A 15,035-nucleotide genomic window follows, 5' to 3' on the forward strand; every position below is an offset into this window, starting at 1 on the left:
GGAGAGATGTTTCTAATTACCCCTCATGCCCAAGATGTTTTAGCACTCCACCCTAGCCCCCTGCGAGACACAACACTGCTGGCCTGCCCTTGCATTCTGAGGCTGTGCTGGAATTCCTCCCAGAGCTCTGCCACTTACCCCGGAAATGCAGCACCCTGAGCAGCCTACGCCTAAAGTTAGCTTGTTGCCTTTTTATGCCATGAAGTTACAGCTGCCTACAGGCTACTCTGCGTTTAAGAGGAAATTCTTTGGAAATGTGTTTATTTTCTAGGGATCACAAGGCCTCTTAGAAAGATGGCTTGAGTAAAATCTTTAGCCTTGTAACTTTAGGCCAACCTAGCAAAAAGGTAAAACAATCCGCTACTGAGATAGGGTGGGGGGTATAAAGAACACTTAGCACAGAGCAGTAGGAAGGTAAAGAACTAAGATCTTTGCCAGGGGGAGAGCAAAATACAACAGGAAGCCAGACCCATTGTAATCTGTTCTTGTGCGCTCCTGTTTAGCACAAAGCTTCACTGAAGATAATTATTCAGTTGTGCAGGTACCCAGAGGTCTGTTGCAGTGCTCTTCTTTTCGAAAGGAGACATCCCCAAGGAAAAGGCTCTCTTTTGCCTGACCTATTGATTGTGCATTTATTATATTAGTGATTTAGTTTCCCAATAAGCACTCGGAAATTTGGTAGGTTCTTGTCCCAAGATTAAGCCTAGCATCATCATCACTGTTCCCACGTGCACAGTCACAGCAATCTCACCTCAGAAATCACACTGCATTTATAATAGTTTTATTAACACAATGAACAAATTCACAAACATGCTAACCCAGCAAGGCAGGTAGAGATAATACAGAAATAAGCCAAACATCCATAAATTTACACTATCCCTTACAAAACAACTTGAAATATTAGTTCTCCCACGGGCTACAGCTCCCCTTCTCAAAGCATACAGGCTGGGATGTAACTTTTCTGGATTAAGTTCATGCCACTATACCTAGCATCATCACTAGGGGATTCAGCCCCTTTTCCTTATGTGTAGAGCACTTCTCCCATAGGTTATTAATCCTTTTACCTCAAGCTGATTAGTATGTGTGTCAATCAGTTACGGCATTCTTGTGGTCAGATATCAGGAGATGTCCCTAACTAAAAATCTCAAAATGCTATAAACCAGCATCTTGTAATTATTTACCTAACAATAAGAGAACTAGATGCGTGCATGGAGGATGGGTCCATTAATGGCTATTAGTCAGGATGAACAAGGATGATGACCCTCGCCTTTATTTGCCAGAAGTTTCATGTTTCATTTCCTTGGTTTTTTGTTTGTTTTTGTGTCTCTCCTTATTAGTTCTATTAACTATGGAACAAAAGGGAGATTTAAGAATTAGCCCAGTCTGCTGCTCCCTATGTCACTTTCTGTTCTTCCACAGCCTTTTGGCTCCATCCCTGCACACACCGATCTTTCTTCTTCTCCTCCCCCTTGCATATAGCCCCTAGTGACTTTCCAGTCATGCCCTGCTGCCTGTGCACCATTCTCCCACACAGGTTCCCTGAGAGCTTCCTGACTCCCTCACACAACTGCCTTTTTCTCCCTCTGCATAGATTCCAGTCATTTCACCTTTTCCTCCCCTCCACAGAGTCCCAAGTGGATTTCTCTCTCACACCTCCTGCTTCCTTACACTGTACAAAGTTCCTACTGGTTTTTCCTTGCTCTCTCTGCTCCAAGTCTGACTTTCATTCTTCAGATAAAAACTGGGGGCTTCTCTCCTGCCATCTCTTCTCACACTACTTCTTTCCTTGGCCTCAGTCTCCTCTCTCTCTTCCAAGTCTCTCAACTGTTCTTCTCCTCTTCCCAAAACTCTAACTGCCATTTTGCCAACCTTCAGAATGAGATTGATATTTAGATGGAAATAACCCTCTCGATAAAAGAGAAAGCTGCCAAGCTTCACTTGGTTTCCACATCAAAACTATGCAAAACAGTACATTTTCCTGATTTCAATTCAAATCATGTCAGCCAAAAGTTGCCCCAAACTGTGCCTAAGTTCTCCTGAAAACCATAGAACCAAAACAAATTGTCCTGTGAATTTGGGGATTGATCACTTGATGATTACTGTTCTGTACATTCCCTCTGGGGCATCTGACATTGGCCACTGTCAGAAGATACTGGGCTAGATGGACCTTTGGTCAGACCAAGCATGGCTGTTCTTATGTATTTCAGAAGTTTTATGCTGCCACTTAGCACCACAGTAGCTGAGAGCACCAGGATGTTTGGGAATTCAGCACACAGTTTACTCATCATTGTTAATTTTCCCATAACTGGAAGCACACAGCTCTAAATCAAGGCCTTAAATGGAAGAGAGTTCTGAAGCCTTCTTTTTTATTACTATTTGTTTTGTTAACCATTGTGAAAGGTCAGTGGTGGGACCAACAAGCCCAGTGTTTGAAGCTCATATTAAAGTGCTGCTCTTATCAAATTTAGAGGAAGTGAATTTTTATAGCATCATTCTAAATTAAGTCCATAAGAGGCTTTACTCAGCCTATGAAGGGCAGCCCAGATTTCTTCTATAGACCCTAACGATATTGCCTTTGGAGAAAATTCTGTCAGTCTGTGCATAGAAAACAAGCATATGCTGTTAATCTTCTTCCTACAGACCTCTAGACAGGCTTTACAGCAGGGCTGGCCTTACCATTAGGCAAACTGAGGTGGCCGCCTCGGGCACCAGACTGTGGGGAGGGCGAAGGGTGTCACTAGGACCCAGAGTGCAGAAAATTGTGTCTGCTGCTGGTGCATATGTATTCTCTCTGCTCTAGATGCACAGAGATGGTGGAGTGCTGTGCTGGAGGAAGGAGGGCACAAGTGACATAACAGGCAGGCAGGAGAAAAAGGGTGAGAGGGAATAACAGAAAGCTGCAGGAGCTGCAGGGAAAGAGAGGAGGAGGAGCCTCTTACGTACCTTTCTAGCACCTCCAGGAGCCTGGACTGATTAACACCAGCTTCTCAGGGAGCTTCCTGTTTCCTGCTGGGGCAGCATTCAGAAGAAGAAAGAAAGCAAGGAAGCTTTTCTGTCTAAGCAGGAAGGAGCTCTCCTGAGATACAGAGACACAAGTGTTCACGGTGAGCCTTCCGGCCCCAGTGAGGATGTGAGTGATGAGGAGATGCCTGATCTTCCAGTTAGTCACAGTGCAGGTGACCTGGCAGCTACTGCTGCATCCATATCTCCATCTCAAATGGATGGAACCATGCACATCCCTGAAGAAAAGAGTAGATCAGAGAAGAGTGTGGTGGAGGCGCAAGAAACAGCTGCTGCTGAGTTTAGTTCCTGAAGTCAAGATGATCCAGGACTGTGGGCCCACTTGAGAAGTGGCTTGAGGGACTTCTTTGTACTGCATGGGCCACACCAAGTGAAAAACTTCTATTTTCATTTTGGGGAATGTGAAGTTTCCATCCACCACATTTCTGGTGTGAAATCCCCCATGGTGACAAAGTGGAGAGGCCATGGCTTACATACTCAAAAACCCAGAATACTGCATACTGTTTTGGTTGCAAACTCTTCCAGTTTAATGTTCCAGCCACATTGGGTTCTACAGGAACAAAGGAGTGGAAAAATTAGGCTAGAAATCTGGCATGCCATGAGAGGGCAGCAAATCACCAGAGAGTATTCCATAGGTGGAAAGAGCTTGAGATGAGACTAAGGTTAAAAGCCACCATAGATGATCAGCATCAAGAGAAGATTGCATCAGAGTCTCTTTACTGGCAAAGTGTTCTGAAAAGGCTCATTGCCATTGTGAGAATGCTTGCTACCCAAAACCTAGCATTGCATGGCACTTCAGATCAGCTGTATGTGCCAAACAATGAAAACTTCCTTAAAACTGTGGAGCTGATGCCTGAGTGTGATGCTGTACTCCAGGAGCATCTAAGAGTCACCACCCAAGAAATGTATTCACACCACTACCCTGGGAAAACAATTCAAAATGAAATCATACAGTTACTGGCAACAAACGTCAAACAGAAGATTGTGGCAGATCTGAAGTCAGCAAGATTTTACTCTGTTATTCTGGACTGCACAGAACAAATGACTTTAATGGTGCATTTTGTAACAATAGAACCTAGTGAAAATGTCCCTGCAATGGTGACTGTCAGAGAGCAGTTTCTAGAATTTATTGACATTGATGATACTACAGGAACTGGTATGACAAAGGTACTTCTTAAAAAGGTTGAAAGATATGGGAATTGCGATGTCTGACATGAGAGGTCAGGGCTACGATCATGGTGCCAACATGAGAGGAAAGAACAGAGGAACGCAGACACAGATCCAAGAGTTAAACCCTCAAGCTTTTTTGTCCCATGCAGTTCTCATTCATTGAACTTGGTGGTCAGTGATGCAGCATCAGCTTCTAGTGAGGCTGCTGAATTTTTTAAATGTAATTCAAAGTATCTATGTATTTTTCTCTGCATCAACTCATCGATGGTAAATTTTGAAGCAACATCTGGGAACATCCTCTCTGACACTGAAACCACAGAGTGTCACAGGATGGGAAAGTCGAGTGGAGGCAATAAATCCTATCAAACACCAAAATGGGAAGACAGATGATGCCATAGTTGCCATTATGGAGGATAATGCTATGACAGGAACCGTTCGTGGGAGAACAGTGGCAGAGGGAAATGGAATCACCAGAAACATATATTACTTCAAATTTCTGTGTGGCTTAGTGTTGTAGCATGACATACTGTTTGAAATAAATGCTGTAAGCAAGAGACTCCAAGATGTTGACCTTGGTATATCTGGAGCAATGGAACAACTGGGCAAAGCAAAGTCATACCTACAGTCTTACTGGTCAGATGAGGGATTTCAAAACATTCTGAAGAGTGCACAGAAGTTGGCAGAGGAACTTCACACTGAAGCTATTTTCCCACTCATTCAAGAATACAAGAGTCACCGAAGAACAAGACATTTTGATTACAAGGCACGGGATAATCCCATAAGAGACCCCAAACAACAATTCAAAGTTGAATTCTTTAACCAAGTGCTAGATTGTGCAATACAGTCGGCTGAAGAATGTTTCATGCAGCTCAAGGAACACAGCAGTATATTTGGGATGTTGTATGATATTCCAAAACTCCTCACTATACCCGAAGACGACCTAACCCAGCAATGCAGGGCACCAAAGACAATGTTGACACATGATGGCATGCGCGATATTGATGTGAGTGATTTGGGTGATGAACTGAAAGCCCTTTCAAGATGTATTTCAGCAGGATCAACTCCAAAGGTTGTTCTGGAATATATGTGCACAAATAAGATGACCATCCTCTTTCCAAATGCTTTTGTTGCTCTGCGTATACTTCTTACACTTCCTGTAACAGTTGCCAGTGGAGAACGCAGCTTCTCCAAGCTGAAGTTAATAAAAAACACATCTACACTCCACAATGACACAGGAGAGGCTGGTCGGCCTTGCAACCATCTCAATAGAGCATGAGCTAGCCCAGACTATGGACCTTCAGCAGAAAGCAGTTCAAATCTTTGGAACCAAGAAGGCACAGAAAGCACCACTTTGATTATTCAAACAGATAAAAATGCCAGTGTTTACTATGCAGACAAGAAAAAGTAACATTTGCTGTTCGGGCATTTGAAAGTGAAGTGTTACTTAAAATTTTTGAACAAGGCATTTAAATTTTTTAGTTCTCCTTTATTGGGGTAGGTAGCAGAGCAGTACCATGAGAGGAATAGAACAGGAAGAAGGCAGAATTATGACCTTTCAAAATTTTGGCCCAAGTGAGGGGGCATGGGGGCATCATTTGTGCTCCCCGCCTCAGGTGCCAAATGTTGTGGGCTGGCCCTGCTCTACAGAGCCAGTCACAGCCCCATTCAAAAAACGATTTAATGAAAGACTCATAACTTTAAAAATACCTTGTAAAACAAATAAACAGCAACTTCCTAGATCTTATTCCAATGTACTGTAGGGAGAAAGTATGCTTCAGAGGAGAGGGAGTCAAGAGACCTAAATGCTATCCTCAGCTCTGCCATTGACCTTTTCCTGTGACTTGGGAAAAAGCTAAATATCATCATGGGGTATAAAACAGATTTGACAGACAAGTTCTACTTACTACGTGTGAAGAATTAGAGGATTTGCAGAGCATTATAAAGACAAGCCATGCATTGTTTGAGGTAGCATAAGACAACAGCTTAAAGCTTCCTCATTAGACACTGCTTTCAGATCACCACTGAAATCACCACAGATACTATATTTATTAACTATCTTGCAGCTCCATTTAAAGCCCCCTATGCATTTTATTCTTGGAAGAATTAATCTGCATTATTGATTGCCTGGAAAAACCAGTAAGTTGTGCATGTATGTAAGAATGTTGCTAATTATCCAGCTGTCAAGATGCTACAGCTGATGCAAATGTGAACACTACAGCATATTCCAAGAAGTTGCCCCAAACCGCTAACTTCACAAACAGAAGCAAAAAAATCTGTTTGTGGAGCAGCTCAGACCATAAATCATTGAGCAATAGGGGCCAAAGGGAGTTCCCTACTTTACAGATGAAGTGAGGAGAAACTCTCTCTGGCAGATAACTGCTTTCTACTTCAACAGCCCCTAAAACTAGTCAGGCTCTCTCTCTGACCCTCATGAGCTTAAAGACACCAGTAAGGAAACTGACTTCTCTACTTAAAGCTTGAGAAGCAAATTAGAAGTAATTTATCCAAAAAAATAAATAAATCAACACTACATTAACTTAATCTTTTAATATGATGTGGCCAATCCTGAGTAGCTCGCTGTATTCCTTTCTGGTACCCTGTCTTTCAATTTTACCATCTTTGAGGCAGCAGCTACTACTTCACTGTTTAAGAAGCAGATCGCATTTTGTCAGCGGTATGAGTTAGGTTGGCCTATACATAACTTACTAGAGTTTGCGTATTCTGGTAAGTGGGAGATATTTTCTGCAGGATAGAATCCTTTGATTTTTCAGCCCTACAACATTATAGAAATAACTGATTCCTAGTGATTTAAGTAGAGAACTTTTGGGCACCTTGAAACATAGTTCTACTCTGGAAGTAACTGTGTAAAAATGGCTGAGTGGAGCGTACGTTATTGTGTCTTGGTGATTTCTAAGGCAAACTTGATAAGTTCTCAAGTCAAAAGATGCTTTTTCTCAACATACTTGACTTGGGGTCCAAAAGAAACTGGGTTCCGATTTATGCATCAATCATAAAAAAGAGAGTCTGTAGGTCAAATACTGCCCTCGCTTATACCTAGGTAACCCCATTGCCTCACGTTCAGATTACATTTATACCTACACGATCCTATTGTCTCCAGTGCAGAACATAACTAACTTTTGAAAGGCAGTCATAATTTGAAAGTAATGGGAGGCATAGGTGACCCTGCAATTGGAACAGTTAACAATTGTATTGATAAGCCAGAATAAATGCAATTCACTTTGCCAGAATCGACAGTAAAAAACTGTGTTTCATTGTGAAAATAAGCAGACTAGACTCTGTATACACAGACAGATCTGCTAAGAAAGAATGTGCTTTTTTTTTTAAATAGGAACCTTTCACAGTAGCACACACTTCAAGAATGAGATTTAAATGTCTAGTCAAATGTAGTCATTTCTAAGGAAGTTGTCATGCAGTGCTGTTTTAATGTAAATTACATAACAAAGCTACTAAACATGGCTCATTAAAAGGTAATTAGAGATTAATGAGTCGCTCCAAAAGAGTATTCTGACTCTGTTCATAAAAGAAACTGAATTGTAAAACATGGTGATATTTGATCCAAATAAATACAACACAGTAAAAAGTGGTAAAAGCTTTGTGGAATTCAACAACAAAAAACAAATAAAGCCTACATTGCCCACAAAAGTGTATGTGCTAACAATTTTGAGGATTCATGTTTGAAGACCCACTGAAAATGTAAGTCTTAATCATTACCTTATATGTTTAAACAGAACCTAAAATGATATATTTTGTTCCAAATTTAGGCAAGTTTGGCAGGGAAAGTTCTCTTCTAGAATCAGTGAAATGTATGGAAGAACCACCACTGCAAGAGACTTTTCTACTCAAGCTCCATCTACAAACAGATCTGTCTTAGTTTTGGTTGTTAAGAGGGAGGATGTGCTGTCAGTTCTATCTAGGATTTGCTTACTTTAGATAATTCTAATAACAAGGTCAAGGTTCAACTCTGGGTGCAGCTCCTAAATCCAGAGTCAGGCACCTAAATAAAAGTGGCCTGATTTTCAGACATGCTGAGCAACCCTAGCTCCCTTTGATTTCAGCATGGATGGGTGCAGGGAGCTCAGTGTAGGATCAGGGTCTTGATGTTTCTTTCTCTTGTGATCTTTACTTACTCTTACGATGCTGTGCTGTCCGTCCTCTTTTTTTTAATCCAGTCGCACTCAGGGCCGGATTTCCCATTAGGCACCAACATTCTAGGGGAACCTAAAAATTCAAATTATGCCACTCCCGGGTCCCAGCAGGGGGCAGGTCCAGCTGAGGGGGAGAGAGCCCCACACAGCCCTGCTGGAGTGCTCCTCGCTCAGCCCGGCATTAAGAGTCACCTCCCAGTGAGACCAGTGACTGTGGCCAGAGGGCTGGACTTGGGACGGTGGGTCTCTGGGGTGGGGGGTGGTTGTAGAGAGGTGCTGGGCAGTTGTAGAGGGGCTGTGCGGGGGGCATTGGGGGAGTGTCTGTTGGCAGAGGGAGCCTGGGGCTCCTAAAAGTGAAAAGTGACAGGGTACCCCTGCTGCCTGCAGTGGGGTGGGGGGCTCCAAGCCCCTGTGCCTATGAGTGCACAAGATGTAAATCTGGTCCTGGTTCCACTACTTCTTTTGCTTGCTCCGTACTGCTCTCGTCAGCACATTCATCCCCACCCTCCCAGTCTAGATTTCATTCACATGGGGCTCAGACATCTGTCACCATACATCATATAAATTGTTAATCTTGAACAAGAATAACTACAGAAAAAACAAGTGGAAAAAAACATTAGGAGAGGCTTCCACTAAAAGGCAATTGTGAGGATATTCTATTTCCTTGAGAGCAAGAAAAGTAAAACACAACAGGAGTGAAAAATCCTTAAGCACTAATAAGGAGATGCAGTTTAGAGTTTCAGCTGTTTGTCTCTGCCAAATTTAAAGGGTCAGTACACCAAGACAGGCATTCTGGGAAAGCAATCCTATAAGGTGGTGATCCTGACTGGGGAGAGTTAGTACTAGGAACTAGGGAGCTCTAGGCTTCTGCATTTTGTAACCGCAGACATGCATTATATTAGAGACATCAGCTATGAAAATGCTAAGGGGCATTTTCTAGCCGCAGTGGGCAGATACATGGAGTAAAGGCTGCTACTGTCTTTGGGCTGAAGTAAATGGAGGCAGGAGGCAGTTCTCCTCCCCAGTCTTTCACCCATCCCTGCATAAGGGTATTATGCTATAAAGTGCTCAGCTCCCAGAGGAGCTCAAGTTGCTCAACATCAGGATCAGGCTTTGAAGTACAATATGAACAAAAATGTCCCAGCCAGAGTCTAAATTCCAACCCACCCATTGGATTGTGGGTACAGTAGAACCTTTCAATATCCATCTGGGCTTGTGTGGTACATGCTGTGCAGCACAGATTCATTTTTACAAACTCTCCTCAGAGTATAACCTTTTGATAGTCAATATCTGTTTCTTATTATTCCCAGTCTCAAAACAGATTTCACATCACCACCAATCAGAATGTTACAGCTTAATGTCAGACTTTGTATCAGTCAAGTAGGCACTGAAGAATTCCAACAGGTGTTACAGTGTGTGCACTTCTTTAGCATATAAAACAAAATGGCTTCTGTACAGAGGTATGTAACGTTTTTATTTTCCTTTTGACAGGTAAATTTTCTCCATAGTAAGAGCATTCTATTCCTTGGCAAACTCTACCTGCCAATTGGTGGAATAAAGGGATTCTTCCACGGAGTTGCTGAGGGGAGAGAAAGTTCAGTGCTTTGAGCATTAGCCTGCTAAACCCAAGGTTGTGAGTTCAATCCTCGAGGGGGGGGAGTCAAGGTCAATAAACCTGTCTAGGGATTAGTCCTACTTTGAGCAGGAGGTTGGACTAGGTGACCCCCTGAGGTCCCTTTCAACCCTGATATTCTATGAAAGCAAGAGATCTAGAAGCTTTGCTGCATTAGGTGTTCGCTATTTTATACCTTCCAGATTATGCTAAGAGCTTAATTGGACTCATGCTTTAGATAAGTAATTGCACCTGTCTCAGAAAATCAGGATGTCTGACAGACTACCCAGTATGCTGAAAACTGTATTTAGTGCTACATCCCTCCAGAAGACATCGTTACTCTTAATCATTTAGAACATCCTGCTTGGGGCAACGTGCGATCTAAAGGGTCACACTGACCTAAAAGCAGAGTCATCACGTGAAGGCAGGGGCGGCTCTAGGCACCAGCAAAGCAAGCAGATGCTTGGGGCAGCCCATTTGCAGGGGCAGCAGCCAGCAGAGATCCAGTCTGGGAGCTGAGAACCAACAGGGGGCCCTGGGAGCTGTAGTTCCTTGGTTACCTCCCTGCATAGAGCCAGCCCTGGATGAGGGGAAAAACTACATTTTCCAGCATTCCCTTGGCTGCTATCAACAGGAATGGGAGGGAGTATGGTAGCTGAAGCCTCATGCTGCCGCTTGCTGTGGGGAGCTCACTGCTAGAGCGGGGTGGCACTGTGAATGGGGAACAATTATGCCCAAGGAGTAGAAGGGGGGAGCCTAGAGCTGAGGCAGCATGGGATTGGGGGAGGAAAGAGCCCAGGGCAGGGGTGCAGGTGGGGGGAGGCCCAGAGCTGGGGGTGCAGGTGTGGGGGAGGGGGAAGAGCCCAGGGCTGGGGTAGGGGCAGCCAAAATTTTTTTTGCTTGAGGCAGCAAAATAGCTAGAGTCAGCCCTGTGTGAAGGCTCATATTGGAGTTAGTAAGTGCAAGAGATCCCGTTTCCAAGAGTCCCAAGTATAAAAGTGTTCTATTTGACAGGCTTCACAAAGGCAGGAAGCCTGGCATGGGCCCTCTGAACAGCAGTGATTTTCACCAAAAATTTGATAGGGGATGTAACAAGTATGTATAGCTAATTCACAGCTCTAGTTTCAAAATTCTTGGTGCCTGGTGATTGACAAGTCATTCCCCACTCATTTAAACAGCTGTACAAGCAGAGATCCTGTTCCTGAGAATGTCACAGGTGGCTGAAATTCTATCCTTATACAATGTGCTCAGAGTCGTAAGCTATTGCTTATCATGCTTCCTAGGGCCTACCTTTTCAGTCAGTCCTTAGAGCCTGCAATAACCCTGTTCCTTGGTTTGATCAGGACTGGTATCTATGCCAAAAGAGAGAGAACCCTTCCTTAAATGTATTTGTTTTACCTCTGAATTTTGTTCACCTCAAGCAATCAAACCACTGCTCTGAAATTGCTGCCCCATCTGAATTTTAAAGGTCAGCAAGTATACAGATTGTTCTGTATGAGCATCTTACTGCAAGTCTGTCAGCTTGTTTTCACAGTTAAGTCCTTTGAATCAGTCACATGGGGGAAAAAAATCTTTAAAGAAAAATATTATTGCAAGTAAATCATTTAAACACACAGGGCCAGAGAAGGAAGCCGAGAGGAAGAGAGAGCTGATTCTAGCTTTGAGCATGCAGGTGTTTGGAAACTACTCAGCCTATTTTCTTCCAATACAGTTTGAGCAAAATGACTCCCACTACAATAGTCTGAACACTGCAGTTTAAAGTGTTGCCCAACTCCGCTACCTGGAATTAAGGTAAATATCTGAAGGCATCAGGAGCCAATATCAACATTGCTCTGAGTTTGATTAACAGATGCCTTTCAAAACGCACTGAAGATTTAGTGGATCTTATATTACAGCAATGAGTGGAAACCAAATCCCAAAATGTAAATATCCCCAAACTGCAGAGTGTTAATATTTAGATCCAAATCCAAGTGTTGCAGCTCATGGTCATCCTTGATTTATTGAAACGTTCTCTTTGCTCTAGGCAAAGGTATTTCTCCAGCTGAAGACTCCGCTGGCCTCAGTCTCTCCAGCGAGGAAAGAACTAGAATAGCTGGCTGTGTCACCTTCTCCACAGCTCCCTGCATGGGGGCCATTTCAAGGGTGTGCTGTCCTTTGGCTATCCTCAAGGAACCTTCGCCAGCTGGTGCAGGTTGAACAACTAGTGATGGGGCAAGAACTGCAGAGAGAATCAGGGATTTGTAATCAGCTTCCTATTGCCCTCATCACCACCACTAACTTGGGGGAAGCAGATAATCTGGTCCATAACTTATACTGTAGTATGTGGGTGTACAAGACACTTCACAGATGTAAAACAGAGATCCTGGGACCAAGAGCCTGGGGCCAGATTTACAAACATCTATTTAGGAGCCTTTCAGTGGGAGTTAGGTGCCTAACCTGTTTAGGCACTTTTGTAAATCCCACTAGGTGCCATTCTGCATCTATAAGCACATAAATACCTTTGTAAATCTAGCCCCTAAAGTCTATATTAGAAATGAACAGAATGAATAATGACAGAGCACGGCTGGGTGTAGAGAAGGAGAAGAGACTAGAAAAAGAGGAGACAGGAGTTTTCCCTAGAAAAATCTCTCATGCACTTTGTTTTATTCATGGTCAGGCACAAGAGTGGGGACAGATAGTTCCAGTGTGAAGACCACTGGTGAAAGAAATAAGTTTAGTAGAGGGATAACGTAGGTGGTCAGCATTTGGCTTAGAGCAGAGGAAGGGGAAGACTATTCCCGGCATAGGATTGACAAAGAATAAGCTGGTTATGAAAAAGGGAAAAGGACAGGAGAAGGCAGAGCTTAGGACATGTTAGGGATTGGCAGAGGAAAGGAGAACAAAATGTCAGCATAAGCACAGGTGTGCAGGGCACTGAAGATAATGAGATAGAAGTTGATACAGGAAGAGAAGATCAGAAAAGGAAGATGGCAACTCTTTCAGCCAGCAGACTTATCACTAGGATTTAGGATCTAAGTAATTGGCAGGGGTTGTATTGTGGTTTCCAACAACAAAAATGATTTTTGATAGGTCTCATGTTTGTCAGCGTAGAGTTTGCTGGGGTGGCTGAGACATGGTCTAAGGCTATAAAAGATGCTGCTGCAGAGCTGAAGGTCAGGAACCAATAGGGGGTAGGGAGGTGTTTGGGAGATACCTGGTGGTAGGGTGAATATCAGCTGCATAAAAATAAGTGAGGTAAAGGTGAGCAAATAAGAGAACAGACCCAAGGAGCACTTATGCACTTTGCTATCATTTATTCAGCCACCTATTAGGCGACAGGGAAAAAACCTCAGTCATTTCAGTTTGCCGGTGAATGTTTTACAAACCTTCTGAAGTCACCCTCTGAAAAAGATGTTTTAAGCACCTGGAGCCACTCTAGCCTCTAGATATATTCCTTAAGGAAAATTCCTGAACACCATCCAAATGCAAATGCAAATTAATCTTGTTAGCAGGAAGAGTTTGAAATGTTACATTTTGCTACTTCCATTTACCTTAATACTTGGCAGCATACGTGACTTTTTATCTGAGAACTGCTCAGTAGCAGAAATACAGAAACATTTCCACATCACTTCTTGTAAACAGCAATGAAAAACAGCCAGGACCCGAATCATCTCTCAGTTACACCAGTGTAAATCAGGAGCATCTCCACGGAAGTCAGTGGAGTTATGCAAGCATAATGCTGGGATAGGTAAGTGGAGAATCAAACCCTCAAGATCTTTAACCCATTTAAAATATCTCTGGGTCCAGTCCTGTGTGATGCTTCACTAGAAGTTTAGGGCATTTAGCAGCTTGTAGATTCAGACCTCTCTATTTTTGGTGGTGGGACCATTGCAAAAAAGGAAGTGTAGTATTCACTCCCAGTGAATGCAGTGTTGTGCAGAGGGGCCAGCCTGTAGCCAGTTCAGCACTGGCATTTCCCTTGTTCTGAGGGATTCCGTATACCTAAACTTCTGGACACTGTTCCACTCTAGCCTCAAAAGATGAAATTCACCAAACATGTACATACTTTCACATCTGTGCAAAGTGTAGCACTTTCTTTATTTGAATTGAATTAATGATTGTGCTAATCTACAATGGGTTCAGCTCCTGTAGCTACAGTTTCAAACTCAGAGTGAAAATAACCTCTAGTGCTTTTCTATTTGTCTCCCCACTTAATCACAGAGGGATAGTGCTTTTTCACTAGAACACTAAACACACACAATGAGAAATGAATGATAAAATGAACTAATTGGCTACACATTCTGCCAAACACCAGCCACTCTACTTTGTAACTTGTTACAATTCACTAGGTATCACTTTGTAGAATGGAAGATCGTCATGGAAGAAAACAACTAACTTGGGCTTCAGTGCTAAGCTGCAAAAGTTGAAAATGTGCAGGAAAATAGAACAAAGGAAAAGTGTCTCTCTGTTAGATTAGGTTTTATTCTGAAATTTTTTTTTACAGAATTTGTATCACATTTCATAGACACTGGAAGGTCATTTGAGTGTACTGCATGTTTGGTCATTTGAGATAAACAAGACAGTGGGTGCTCCAGGCATGGAGAAAAACATTAAAGGAGGCCCCAGGACAAGAGAGGATGAGGTATACAAAGTGGATGGTAAAGGAGGGAGACCCAGGAGGTAGCTTCAGTGCCAATGCCAGCTTTCAGCCATTCAGTAAAAGACATAAAATGAAAAAAAGCCCTTAGATTCAAGACTTTAATAATTCAGCCCCAACCTACATCTTAGAGCTCACCTTTTGTGTTTCCCCATTTGCTCTGCCACTGATGCCAGCCTTCTTCAGGTCTTCACTGAGGGTGGGCCCCCCCATTGGAGTGCCCTTCCAGCCTCAGTCGTCCTTGTGGGAAGAATGATAGAAAACTACCTCCAACCTGTCTTTGCATCAGATGGATGGAAGGAGTTCAAAATGAGGTTCGGAGATGCAGGGACAGGGCCAGCTCCAGGCACCAGCTAAGGAAGCAGGTGCTTGGGGCAGCCAATGGAAAGGGGCAGCACATCCGGGTCTTTGGCAGTGGGTCCCTCAGTGT

The sequence above is a fragment of the Gopherus evgoodei genome, chromosome 8, assembly GCF_007399415.2.
Source record: "Gopherus evgoodei ecotype Sinaloan lineage chromosome 8, rGopEvg1_v1.p, whole genome shotgun sequence".
Taxonomy (NCBI): domain Eukaryota; kingdom Metazoa; phylum Chordata; order Testudines; family Testudinidae; genus Gopherus; species Gopherus evgoodei.